A 14527-nucleotide genomic window follows, 5' to 3' on the forward strand; every position below is an offset into this window, starting at 1 on the left:
AAAAAAAGAAAAGAAAATTATTTCAACAAACATAAGAATAAATAGGAAAAACTGCATCAAAATGTAGTATTGGATATCTGATTATTTTCTCCTACTTCTCTTCATAAGTTTTTTGTCTTTTGCAACTTTTATATGTATATATCTTTGAATTAGAAAAGAATTAAAATTTAACAATTGTTTCATAATAAAAAACTGAAAAACATTTATATCTTTATTGAAATGAATAATTAGATATTTTCCTTTTTTTTTCTTTTGAGACAGAGAGAGAACATAACACACAAGGAGAGAAGGGACAGAGTGTGGGAGAGAGAAAATCTTAAGCATACTCCACGCCTAGTGTGGAGCCCAAAGCAGGGCTCTATCTCAGGATCCTGAGGTCATAACCTGAGCTGAAATCATGAGTCAGAAAATTAACCAGCTGAGCCACCCAGCTGCCCCTAATTAGCTATTTCTCTAAATTATAATTTTACATTGAGAAGTTTGGGAGGGAGGCAGAGTTTCTGAAAAGTTATTCTGATTCTCTGTGGGACCTTGTCTTTATAAGCACAGTTAACATGTTCTAGAACAAAAAGAATGTATGTCAAAATATTGTGCCAAGGACAAGTAGTAAAAGTTAAGAACAGAAAAGTAGAATTAAGAGATATTCTAAGAGTTATACTTTCAATAATGAATACCTCAGTGTTCTCTTTTGTAAGATTAGAGATTTTGACTGATTAACCTCTGTGTTCTTTCAGTACCAACAGATTATGCTTTTATAATTTTCTCTCCAAAAATAATAATTTGCATCCAGATTTACCTTTGCACAAATATATCTCCCTTTATTGCTGGGGAGGATGTAAAATTTATATATATATGCATATATATTATATATATAAAGTATATATATATAAAATGATGATCTAATGAACTAATGGATGGATAATATATATATATATACAGGATATATATCCTAATGGATTATATATATATATATATATATATATATATATATATATTCTCAGGACCATAACCTATTGCCCTGCCATCCACAGTTTGCTTGCAGATTTCTTGTTCTCAGCTTTCACAGGTTCTCAGTTTTATGGAAAGTGGAATTATTCTTTACAAATCACTTGTTTAGGCTTTGAAAACTTATCCTCTTGACTTCAAACCACATAATCTTATTCTTGCTGTTTTATTTTGTTTTGTTTTCTCTTAGACACTGGAGCATGTTTCCCTCCTTGTTTAAATTGCTTTGCATTAGGGTCATTAATTGGTGAATGTTGAGGGCTCAACATATGCTTCCCATAAAGTTGCCAGCTTCCTCCGGTGTTATATGACAGCCTTCTTGAAAGTTGAAGGACAAGGTGCTTGCATTTCATCTAAAAAAAAGACATAATTTGAACTAATGTAAATTTATAGTAGCCGAGATTACATTATAATAGAGAAGTCTGCAATGGTGGATGTAGGAAGAGTCATAAAGGACAAGTTGCAAGGGTGAAATATATTAATGTCGGTAACAGGATGTGAGAGCACACCATGTATACATCTGGGAAGCTTCAGAAGCCAGGGAGGGAAACCATCAGGAAACAGAGGCTGGTTAAATATCACATTGGTCTCAATAGGCAAATCAGATTAAAAACAATCTTGAAGTTTTGAGTAAAGTAAATAAAATCACACTCTGTAAAGCAAGAAGTGATTTTGTAACTGAGAGAAGCTTCCTGTAACTGCAAGTTTTATGTGAGGTCCCTCAATACTCTTTAGACAATTTTTTTTTCTGGACTTTTTATCAAGGTCTTTTCGGTTTTTGTTTTGTTTTGTTGTGTTTGTTTTGTTTTTTGTTGTTGTTGCTGTTGTTTTAGTAAGCACATGAACCCCAAAGATAGGATTCACAGGGAAGGTTGCAAACAGAAGCGAGGTTTTTTTGTTTTGTTTTGTTTTTTGGGGGTTTATTTATTTATTTATTTATTTATTCATGAGAGCCTCAGAGAGGGGGCAGAGATATACACAGAGAGAGAAGCAGGCTTCATGTAGGGATCTCAATGTGGGACTTGATTCTAGGACCCCAGGGTCACACCCTGGGGCTAAGGCAGACTTTCAACCGCTGAGCCATCCAGGCATCCCAGAAGAGAGGTTTAAAATAAAAGTTACATATACTTAAAAATGAAGTGCCTTTACCTCCTTTCCTTGTTTCTATTAAAACAAAATTTTTCAATGAAAGAATGAAAGCTTGGAAGAGAAAGAAAATAGAACTGCATATGGGCAGGAAGAGATAAATCAAAGATGAAAAGTTAAAGAAGACATCAGGATAAAGAGATGGATATTCCATAGTAAAAGAAATCTGAGGGCTCATCTGGGAAATAATAAAGGGTCCCTGACTACACATAATAATGTTGCTGATTTTTTTCTACTAAATCCAAGAGAGTAGTAGCATAAATATCTATAAAAATAATTTCCATTGCCTAGCTTGTTCAAAAACTTTCATTTCCAAAGAAAAAGAAACAATTTATAGAGTTTGAATATAAGACATAATGAGCTTTTGCAATATATATTTATGTTTTTGTGTTGATGAAGATGATGAAGATATAGTCTTGCAACCCTGTATTAACATACACTACACATATAGGAAGAGTTAAGAACTACACTTTCTGATGGCATCATACAGGATGTTTGTTCAATGTAACAGTTATACTTGAGTAAATTTCAAAGCAAATTAATGATATCACATTTTTAAGCATCATGCAGGAACAATGGTCATTAATAATAAACAATCAAGTGCAAATACAAAATTAACAAATATTCTCCAATGAGGTCAGAAGAACCCACTATTGCATTTGGAAATTAAAATATAATGGGCTTGCCAGTCATAAAGTTCTAGGTTTGGTGAGGAGAGAAAAGTTCTCTTACTAATGAGCTATATGATTTCACAATGGAATATCAGGCAGTAGCTTGGATATGTGGCTAGGTATAGATAAATAGAATTTCCACATTTTTCTTGAGTAACTTGTAAAACTTTCAAAATAGTTGATATTGGCTTTTAGGTGAAAGGCCATTTTATTGATAGATGGTCTGATAATACTGGCAATTAAAATATTTGGGAACTACATAAAAATCCTTTACAAACATCTTTTGGCAACACAAACTACCTTACATATAGCTCTCAAAAATGAAAATGTTCCAATCCAAGGAGAAGATAATTTAAAAAGTCTGGAATACTGAGAAAATGTAAGTTATTGTAACTTTCTTTGTTTTAAAAGATTTTATTTATTTATTCATGAGGACACAGAGAGAGAGGCAGAGACACAGGCAGAGGGAGAAGCAGGCTCCATGCAGGGAGCCCAATGTGGGACTCGATCCCAGGCCTCCAGGATCATGCCCTGAGCTGATGGCAGACTCTCAACCTCTGAGCCACCCAGGAGTCCCAATAAATTACTGTAGTTTTCCATCTCAAGTTCCTACTAAGAGATTTATGTAATATAAAGCTTTTTTGGTTCTTTCTTTAATTATAACAATTGCATATCAGTCACATCATTTTATTTGTGATTTGGCAATACGTGCTACTTTTATTTGCCATGTTATGGCTTTACAAATTTCTTGCAAAATTTTATCTCATTTACTAGAGAAAATGAATCATGGTGTGGAGTAAAGATACCCAATTCATTTGTTAATGAATGAATGAATGGTGAATACATTCATTTTAAAAAATCAAGGAAGAAAAGAAAAGAGGAAGAAAGAAACAGAGAAATGGAGGAAGAAAGAAAGGGATGGGGAAAGGAAGTAAGGAAGGGAGGAAGAGAAAAGAAGAGTTGGCAAACAGAAAGAACAATAAAGAGCAAAGACTGAAGATTCCTGAAGAAGAATTTCTCCTTAAGACTGCAACATTACCTAAATTTCCAGCTTGTTGGCCTGCCCAGATTTTGGATTGTCAGAACCCATATCACATAAGTCAGTTCCTTAAAACAAATCTTTGTCTCTGCATGTGTAAGTGATAATAGATGATAGATAGATATAAAGGTAAGAAAAAAGAAGAGATAACAAATAGATATATAGATATGAATAAATAGAAATAAAAAGAAAGAAGAAAGATGATAGATGATAGATCAATTGATTGATCTCCCATTGATTCTATTATTCTTGAGATCTTGACAATACATATTTTATATTTAAAATAATAATTTAATAGTTTCCATTGAACTGCATATTATAAACTCAAAACTCTTAGAGGAGTCTTAAACCAATCAAGGTTGTTCTGATAACATTGGCCTTTTAATCCTGTTTTAGTGGGTTATACAGACGAACTCCCACCACCAAAATGTTTATTTCTAGGGATCTTCAGGTACCATAAAACTATAAGGATTGTGTGGGTAGAAAGAATGATCAAGTTAATCAGCTATAAGTAAGAAAAAATCAGAAAAACATAGGAGAATATAGAAGAATATCTTTTTATTATAAGTAATCAAATTAGTTTCCTCATTTGTAGCTAACAATCTCAGAGATCTTTGTAAAGAAGGATCTGTTTTAAAATAAGAACTATGGACAAGGTTAGCACCCTTTCAAAATGATCTTGTCTAAGAAAGAAATTTCTTTTATTAGTGTAATTATACCTAGCGAAAAAAGTCTTCTTAATTCCTTAATATTACATCATTGTAATCCTACAAGAGCCTTATAAGTCCTAAAATCTCTCATGAATTTTCCACACCAGTAATTTTTAATATTGGCAATGGCATGTTCCTCATCATAAATTCCCCTGTAGATTAGCTAAAATATTAGAAAATTATTCTTGTTGTAAGGTAATGTTAAAATATGTTTATATCAGAAACAATATAATGGTAATTTGCACATTAAGTGAAAAGTTTGTGTATAGGCATTTAAGTTTCCTGGAAGTCTCATCCTGAAGATCACTGAACTCTTCTATAACCACTAAATGAGCAATGTTCAAATATTTATAGCTATAATCCTAACTTCAGTACCCCAAACAATAGAAAACTAGACTAATCTAAACTCACAGGACTGCCACTGTCTAGTATGGGAAGGATTTTGAATTGGAAGAATGAAAACTTTTGAATCAACTCTATGATTTTGAGTTACCGTCCCAAACTAGCTTTTTCAGCAATGAACATGAAGAGGGCATCTGTGGTTTGAATATTTCCCCCAGGTAATCTGTGATCCAATATATTTGTGAACCGCTAGACTTGAAGCAGAAAGAGTACTCAGAAATATTGCAATAGTCTAAATGAAAAGTGCGAGGCTGAAATAAGTCCTATGGCAACAGGAATATACAAAAATTAGACATGATGGACAATAAAGCTAAGAGAGTGAGGGATACAAGATAGTAAATAATTAAATTTGGAGACAGAGAAATGGGAGGCATCTGGATGATTGTAGAAAGATTAACAAAAATAGGGAAAACAGAAGGTGGAGAAAGTAAACATGGAAAGGTAGTATATTCAGCTTTTATTGCTCATCAAGGAATCTGTGAATGATTAGAGTAAGCTGTATATTAAAGCAGCCAGAAAGATAGGTTAGGAATGCAGAAGAGAGATCTAAACCTGAAATACAGATGAGGGTTACCATTCTAAAGGTAGTGGAAGGAGGAGGAGGAGGAGGAGGAAGAAGTAGCAATAAAGGGAACTTGTAGAAAATATGTAGTCTTGTTTTCAATGGGTATGTTTATTTTTATATAAATATTATTATAATAAATTTATTAGTATGCAATCTGGTCTTTTTCCACTCAGCAAAAGGTTTTGGAGATTGTTCCATGTTGGTACATATATACTGACTTCAACATGAGTAAATATTTAAATGATAATGAAATTTCCAGAAGGATATACAACAAACTGAAAATGATGATTACCTCTAGGTAAGGGAGGTGATTAAGATTACGCATTGCGGTCAAAGAGACATTTAAATATTCTTGTAAATTTTATTTATTTAATATGGAGACTGAATTTGTGTATTGCCAATAAAATCAAGAATTCAGTTTTTTTTTTAAGTGAGGTTAGACTATTTCATTCAGATTTGTCATTCTCTGCTTGCATAATTCGTTGAATTCTCATGATGCTTTGGAAAATTAAATTATGTGCTGAAGTCTCTTGGAAGTCCAAGAAAATGCCAATGTTTTGTCCTAAAATAGCAATTTAATAAGATACATTTATTTCTACTGAATTGGTACTGAAACTGCTAGTGCATATGTATTAAAACCTTAAGTAAGTAATGCAGCTGCAAATGTCTACATTTGTAGATCATCTATCATCTTTATCAGGATATTTCTATCAGTCATTCTGACAAAAACAGCGTGCATTTTTAAAATAGCAAATCATTTAAAATATGTGAAAGTGCTTTCTCGAAATTCACTATCAGAGTACTTGTGAATTCTCTCAACAAAGTGAAAAAAATGAAACGATTATGATACATTTTCCTCCTTTTATCTTGAAGATTGACTCGTTTGTTCTCTACATTTTCCTTTTGGTAATATCCAGACAAACTCCCTCCAACATGTCAGAAGCCCTTTTCTCTCCTTTGTCCATATAACACTTGCAGAGAATTAACTCATTCCCATGACATTAACTTCTTTCCATTAAATGAATGCCACTCAGGTGTGATATCTCAAGTACAAGTGCAGCTGTCATCTCTCTCTCATACTTGACACATTGTAACCTCCCATAAACACCCCAAACACATTTCTTTATCTTTCCTTCCTCCCCCATCTTGCAAATCAGGGTCACTTCCAAAAGGACTTTCTCTTTGGCATCCTTATTTATTGATAGTTCCCCAAGGTCATTAAAGGTAGGAATGTTGAAGCAGAAGCTCCAAATTCAAATATCTGCCATAGCTAGACAGGAAACAGGAAGAAGACTGGATTCAGGCAACATAGAGTGATATTGACCAGTTATTTAAGGGTACACAGCCCAGTAGAGGCAGGAGCCTCTTCTTAAACTAGCATAGCCTATTGCCAACTTAGGGTTACAAATACCTAGTCCTGCCAATTAAAAAAAAATGGGCTCCTGGATGGCTCAGCCTGACTTTTGATTTTTGCTCAAATCATGATCTCAGGGTCCTGAGATTGAGCCCTGCTTCTGGATCTGTAATGGGTGTGAAGCCTGCTTAAGATTCTGTCTCTCCAAAAAAAAAAAAAAAAAAAAAGATTCTGTCTCTCCCTCTCTTTCTGTCCCTCCCCCATTCTCACAGGTGCGCACCCATGCTCTCTCTCTCTCAAATAAATATGTCTTTAAAAATCTTATATTAAATGCTGGTAACAAATTTTATACTAAAACGACAGCAAAATAACAACAACAGTAATAAATCCAGAACAGTTGACAGCCTTTTATTATAGAGGATTTTGTCTGATATCTAAGGAAGCAAAGCTGTGCTTCCATTCTTATTAATTGGCTTCTGAGAGCCAGGAATTAGAGCACACACACACACACACACACGAACAAACAAAAGAACAAAAAACAGGTTCTATCTTGCTTTAGTCTCTGAAGCAAGTGAAATCTTGAATATTACCTGTAAGTCACTGATTCCCTAAAAACAAACAACTCTATCACTGATTTTTACAGTACTGATATCTGAAAATATATCAAAGCCTTTTTGATACCTGAAAGGTCATCTGAGAAAATTGCTGTTTTCCCACCTAGAATAGAAAAACTGTAAGGTCAGTAATTCTGGTAATTGGGTATGCGAGAGTGTGTGTGTGTGTGTGTGTGTGTGTGTGTGTGTGTGTTGTATTTTTTATCTGATAACCCCGTGCTGCTAACACTTGGACTCCTTTATAAATGTTCTATCTGGGACACCCAGGTGGCTCAGTGGTTAAGCATCTGCCTTTAGCTCAGGTTGTAATCCAGGGGTCCTGGGATTAAGTCCTACATCAGGCTCCCAGCGTGGAGCCTGCTTCTCCCTCTGCCTGTGTCTCTGCTTCTCTCTCTCTGTGTTTCTCATGAATAAATAAATAAAGTTCTGAGTAAACTTTACTCTTTTCTAAGTGGCATTATTTCCAACCTAACCTTAACACTTAAGTCGCTATTCCTGCATCTACAATTTGATGTTTCTTCCCTCAAATTGTTTCTTGAACCAGTTTCAATCTTTAATTGTGGCAACTATTTTTACAACTCAGGCTTTAAGCCTCTTGCACTGCATGCACAGTTTCTAATGTTGGGCAAATCCTTTCAACACATCATACATGCAAAGTATAATCAAGTTATAATCAAGTTTATTTCCCTAATAAATTCCTTTCAATAAATCCCACACCAAAAAAAATCAGTTTCAAATTCCTTAGATGGATATTCAGAGATTTCTAAAAACAGGTATCTCTTTACTATCTCAAGTGGAGTAGTTTACAACACAGACTACCTTTTTAAGCCCAACCAGCTCTTCTTTCTCCTTCTCCACAGCAAAAAGTTCTCTCTCAGCTCCTTTGCTCATACTCCTTAGTTTCTTGAATAAGCTTTGCTCTGCACTCCCTTCCTCTGTGCCTTTGCATTTTTAATAAATTATAATTTTTGTTTTCAAATAGTATATATTGGCATGGGAAAAAGCACATGGCATATTGTCAAGTAAAAAATTATGAAGCATTATAAATAATTGGATATTATTTCTTAATGACAGAAGATGGCAAGAGAACAAGAGCACAGGGAGACTGTTTTTCAGATCCTCAAATATTTAGGCAAATTACATTTTATTTTCATTGTTCTTTTTTATTTATTGTAATTTTTGCTTTTTACATTAGTTATTTTATACCCAGAAAAAATAACCATATGCGCTTATATATGGTACCCAACCTTTAGGACCCAGCTCTAATAAATACTTTGCTTTGTCATCTCAGAATTCATCCATCCTCAGAGATTTCTCTTGGAATTCTTCATAGCATTTTCCATAAGAAACATTGATTCATCTTGTTGATAATGCATTAAAACTCAATTTTTTCAGTTCTTTGACCACTAAATTCCAATCCTCCTCCTCCAACTCACCTTTATTTGGACCCAGGATTAAGCGTTCCTTACCCAGAAAAGACTAGGGTATCTTACCCATATCTAATTTAAAATGAACATAATTAATAATAAAACAAAATTTCCAAGCAAATTAGGATTTTATTAGTCTTTTGAAATAAATATTTAAAATATAAAATTATTTCAAATTTAATTATTTGTTAGCTTGCACATTCTTGCCCATAAGTGAATAAGTGGTTGCATGTGGTGTACATATACACATGCTAAGCATGTTTTTAAACTATTGGATAATTCAGTACCAGCTTCCAGCACATATTCTCTTGGTCAGATCCATGACATTGTTATAGCCGTGATTCCTCAGCCACCATCCCAATTTCAAGCATATTTCTCATCCACCATTACTTTAGTTTTTCAATTTAAGTATTCTATCATCCCCACATCAACAATTCTTCAACCAAATTGAGCACTCCAAGCTATTATCCTTATAGTGTTTTCACTAGCCATCACCTACTTCACCACTTTTATTCCTTAACCAGTGCAAATTCCATGGTGTCTCAGGAAGTAGGAAGGCCCGAGGACAGGAACAGAGATGAAGGAACAGCCAGTCAGTGGAGGAGTCAGAACACACACCACATTTATTGATTCAGTTTGTTGTCTTCTAAGGGCGTGTTTTATGGTGCGCTAAAACAGTTACAGTAGTGACAACAATGGTTACTGATCACACATTATGATAAGAAGCATTACAATAGTGAAAATACTTGAGATGCTGCAAGAATTACCTAAACTTGACATAAAGACACGAGGTCAGCAAATACTGTTGGAAAAATGGCACCAATAGACCTGCTCAACAGGAGTTGCCACAAATCTTCAATATATAAAAAATTGCAGTACGTGGGAAGCACAATAAAGCAAAGCACCATAACATGAGGTATACCCGTAATCCAGTGCCAGGAATGGATGAGAAAATAAATAGTAACCAAGTAAAATACTAATGTTTCCTATTACTTTGTTTTATTCTTTCAGTTACACGCATGTATAGCTTATCACTTTAGGGGATTTCTTCTTCTCATTAATTTATTCATTCATTCAACAAATATTTAGTAAGAACATATTTTTGTCTCAGAATGTCATTGGATTTTTGTAATACAAAGACAATTAAAACAATTTCTTTGCTCAGTGAACTAATGTAAACTACCCTAAATTTACTAGTGGATTTAATGAAGCCTTGTATACATGGCTGCATATCCAATAATATTTATATTAATTATTCAATTAAAAAGTGAAGAAAATCTTTCATAAGCCTCTAAGTAGATAATTGCGTATGGGGACGTCAGGCGCACGTCACGCACGCACGTCACGCACGCTGGCCGCACGCAGCGCCCCTCCTCGGCGGTGTCCTAGACGTGAGCCGCCGCCTGTCCTGGGTCTCGTCCACACACGAGACGCTCCTGGCGGTCCGGGGGAGAGCGCCCGGGTCTGGGCCGTGGGCCGAAGACGCCAGATCTGGCGGGTCCTCGCGGCGTGTGCGTTCTCCTCAGGGAGGCCGCGCTGCTTGCGTGGGGAGGCCTGGGCAGGCAGAGCACGTGCACCTGCCGGCCGGCTCCATGGCACAGGATGACGGGGCGGGTCCTGGATGTGGGGAGCCTCCTCCAGGGCTTCCAGCCAGATCTCCAGGGGCACCTCCCTGCCGTGACAGGACCGGCTCCCTCCATTGTCCAGGGATGTGCTGCACTGTGGGGTGACTGGGCCCCTAGTCAGACCCTCGACCAGTTGGGGCTGCCTGCCCAGATGCTTGGCCTCCACGACACGTTGGACAACTGACGCCCCGTCGAGCTTCCTCAGCTGGGGATGGGAGTGCTCCAAGGCGGCCGTCTTCACCGGGAACTAGTCAGCTCCCTCCAGGCCTACTACGTTTCTGCAAGGTACGTTCTCAAAGGATCATCATAAGGATGATTCCCGGGCTTGCTTCAGGGGCAGGTTCTCTTCCTTGGCAGGAGTGCGGTCAGGAGTCTGCATCATGATCATTTCATGATATATACAAATATTGAATCATTATGTGTGCACCTGAAAGCAACATGACGTTACATGTCATGGATACCTAAACAAAAAGTGATTTTTTACAAACAAACAAAAAAACCCCCACAAAACAGAGAGGATACAGAAAGGTTTATTACTCACATAATGAAGCCTTCTTAAAAAAAAAAAAACTGTTATCTCACGAGCAGGTCCAAAAGCAGAGCCTGGAGATAACAGATAAAAGAGACCAGTTAGGCTTTTCTTGAAATTAGGGGATCTGCTTGAGTGAATGTTCCCTTGAATGTTCCTGGGATTTGCATGGTTGGAGTTTCCTACTCCTGCCAAAGGAGGGAGCACCCAGCCTTTCTTATCAGCTTAGCCAGTTGTGGGGCAGAAGACACAGGGCTTGAAAACTTTCAGCAGTTAAATGTCAAAGATGAAGTCAGAGTTTGTTAAGATGCCAGAAGAGAATGGCCCTTAAGGGCCTTTGCAACCACTGCTTTCTCTCCGATGAATCATCTTTGATCCAGTGTAACAAAATGTGGGTGGTTTCTTGTATTCTGGACTTATGGTGTAAGCTGACGGCACCTTGTTTTAAGTACTTAACATTCTAAATTCAGAGAACCACCGGAAATTGGAATTGTTGAGAGGTGCCGGTTAGAGAAAGGACACACGTTAACCCTGCTCATTCATCCCTACCAATTACTATAGAATGAACATTGGAAAATAATACTATGGTTGACATGTTGCAGAGATTGCTGTTCATGGAAAGCCTCCCCACTTTGGGGACATGGAAGGGGGCTCTATGAATTTTATTTTGAAAGTTTGGTAAAGGCTTCAAGAAGAGGAAACAGTTTTCATTCTTTGTTTATACATGTGCTTGGAACAAGGATTCCTGAAAATCTCCTGTGCTAAATGAACAGAAGGAAGGAGAATTGGAAAGAGAAATGAAGAGAGGGGGGAGAGAATGTGTGTATCTGTGCGTATGGGTAAGCTGCAGACACGAGAAGGAGCAGAAACACCTTCTCCAAGGATACAGGGGGAGCATTCTGCAGGGTCCCACGGGACCTCGAAGGGCAAATACAATTGGGGGATATAGCCTTGCCATGACACCTACAGATTTGAGGAGTGAAGGGGCAAAAGGGACATTAAACATTAAAGGAATTCATCAGCTAAGGGTCAGCTGAGAGATGGGGCCAAACCCACAAATGTAAAAATGCCTAGGGGAGCTACACACAAATACTTTGTCATGGTTTGTTGGAGCTCATAGACAAGGGATATAATAATTATATCAAGCAAAGAAAAGACTACAATCCCACGCTAGTGAGTAAGAAAATATTGGAGTTCCCTTTCTTAACTCATGCCTCAGTACACAAAAGGAGGGAAGGGAAGTTTGGGAAAGACAGACCATAATTTTCTCTGCTTAACTCCATCTTTCATTAGCTCAAGGTAAGACTAATCTGTGCTACACAGTTGGGAAGGTGAGAGAGGAAATGTTACTGTTGAGTTTGAGAGTAAAGTTTTAAATTGTAGCAAGTCAGCCTTAAATGGGAAAGTGAGGTCCTTCCAGAAACCAAGGGAGATCAGAGAAGCTTTTGAATCTGGTTTCTCATTTTGTTTTGTTTTGTTTTAATGAACCTTTAGCAGGAAATTTTATCAACATAGTACCACATGAAGATAGTTACTAAAAAATAGAACTTCAAGAAATTATTCCAGATACAGTCACATAACTGAATCATTCTGGAGCTTTCGACCTCAGTATAGGTGTTCTATCCCTGTGGGGCTACCTCTGACCATCATTGGTATGTGTTTTGTACCCTTCACTGTGGATGGTTGAGAAAGTACAGTAAACAAGTGGAATTTGAAGGTCACTGTCCTCTGTTGTGTATGTGTGTGCATGTCATTCACATACAGAATTATCCAAATATGTTTATTATGGGAAATATGATCACCCTCCACCATGGGGTGGTTTATACTAAGAATAGTAGGCTATAGAATAAAAATTAAGAACATCAATATTTGTTAAAGAACTGTTCACACAGAAGTGAGAGGAAGCACATTTAAAAGTCGCAGGTGTGACCAGAATAACATGGAGACAAACTCAGAGGAGAAAGGGAAGAGTAAAGAGTGTAAAACCTACCAAAAAAGATTACCCTAAGATAAATACTAAGATGTTGCACTGATGGTAGCATTTCAGATATCCGAGTGTCTTAAGCTATTTCTGTGACATTTATGGAGAAGGAGTTTGAATAATAAATGGCTGTGGAGAAAAGCTGTTGAACACTAGCCATAGGAAAATGGAAATCCCTATATATATATATATATATATATATATATATATATATATATATATCCTTTGCAATTGTCTTATAAACATTAACAGAAAACTAAACAAGTGGAAAATATTTCATCTACCTAATTTTAAAAATTATCTCAGCCGAAAAAATGTAAAAAAAAAATGGCTATCTATATAAAAGATAGTTCCTACCTGTTTTGCAATTTATGACATCATTTCATTATGACAACTGTGAGAGCAATAATGCAATGCTATCGGAGCCATTTTCCAGATTTGGGACCTGGGTGACTGACTGTACAACCTATGGAAGACATTTCTCTTTTCTAGATCTTAGTTTATGAATCTAGTCAATTTTGACTAAAGCTCTAGACTTTACACATTTTTATTTTACTCACATGTCCACAAATAATTTCTATTCACACGCAGTGTAGGAAAAATAAACCACCTGTGTTTCCAACACTCTTGTCCCACGTAAAAGCTGTGTAACTTTGGACAATTGACATATGCTCTCAGTGTCTCAGTTTCCTTGTTAAGTAAGTCAAAGGAATAATAATAGTCACTCTGTAATGTAATGAGGACAAATAAGATATTATATACAAAAACTTTCACAGAGTGTCTGGTAAAAGGTGATTTCTTAGTAAATGCTATCTATTATTATAATTGCTTGTAATTCTAAAATGGCCTATGTTACATTTGTGTAAATGTATGTCTATATGAGTTTATATGTGATAGGCATATAGTGTATAAAGAGAGATAAATATATCTATAGTCCTTTTTTAGAGTGTAGGAGCATATATTTCTTTTAATATATTTAACAACTTTGAACTTTATAAAATCATTTCCACAAAATCCATATGCGTAGGGATGAAACTTAAAACATAGAATTTCTAGCTCTCGAGGATTCCCACAAGAGGGGAAAAAGATTCTCTTCGTGACTGGAAAAATAGAAGCACTTTGAGACAAACATGTGCTTCAGACTATAATCCACTTTCCTTTCCTACCATGGCACAGACAGCATTATGAACCAGAAAATTGTTTGAGCAGCCACAGATAAGGAATTACAAATCTGGAGGTTCAAGAGTTGTATAAAGCAGATGTAAGGTTAATTTGCATGGTTTAGTTCCCTCCCAGATTTTTTCAATATATTTCAATGGCTTAAAACTCTGAAAAACTGATAGGAAATAAAAAGGTTTCTATAGGCTCTCTGATTTCTTGCTGACTCAGCTGTCTGAAGGCAAAGCCAATTACTATGGCTTGCATTTTCTTGTGCAGAAACCAGAACATACTCATAGTT

At 36.1% G+C, this 14527-nt stretch overlaps 1 long non-coding RNA gene across 1 annotated transcript in view; it reads right to left on the minus strand.

Annotated features, from left to right (window-relative positions):
• Nucleotides 1-9129: 9129 nt before the first annotated feature.
• Nucleotides 9130-14527, minus strand: part of LOC140596592 (uncharacterized) — a 41500-nt gene continuing 36102 nt past the window's right edge. The window contains exons 6-7 of the long non-coding RNA XR_011998503.1: nt 11100-11161; nt 9130-10985 (exon numbers count right to left, since the gene is read on the minus strand). This is a non-coding gene — a long non-coding RNA (uncharacterized lncRNA). The remainder of the gene's footprint in view (nt 10986-11099; nt 11162-14527) is intronic.

The sequence above is a fragment of the Vulpes vulpes genome, unplaced genomic scaffold, assembly GCF_048418805.1.
Source record: "Vulpes vulpes isolate BD-2025 unplaced genomic scaffold, VulVul3 Bu000000628, whole genome shotgun sequence".
Classification (NCBI taxonomy): Eukaryota; Metazoa; Chordata; class Mammalia; order Carnivora; family Canidae; genus Vulpes; species Vulpes vulpes.